Below are 288 nucleotides of genomic sequence, written 5' to 3'. Positions count from 1 at the left end.
TCCTGCCCTGTGCCCTCGTGCAAGAGGCGTGCGAGGCCACGCGGCACGGCGGCTGCAAGGCAATGGGGTCTCGTCCGCTTTTTGCTTGCCCCAGCCAGGGGAGGGCATGGCTGTGCTGGAGCGCTCTGGGTTTGGGGCCGGGGCGGCTCACAAGCCAGGCAGGTGGGGCAGGTGTGGGGCCCGTCTGCCCTAGGGAGCCCCGCTGGGATGCTGCTGGGGGCTCCATCGCCAGCCCCCAGGAGCATGGCACCATCCACCCCTCCATTCAGAGCCGGGCTTGTTCGGCCG

Source organism: Alligator sinensis, unplaced genomic scaffold (assembly GCF_000455745.1).
Source record: "Alligator sinensis unplaced genomic scaffold, ASM45574v1 scaffold1295_1, whole genome shotgun sequence".
NCBI lineage: Eukaryota > Metazoa > Chordata > Crocodylia > Alligatoridae > Alligator > Alligator sinensis.
This window is presented reverse-complemented; position numbering follows the sequence as displayed.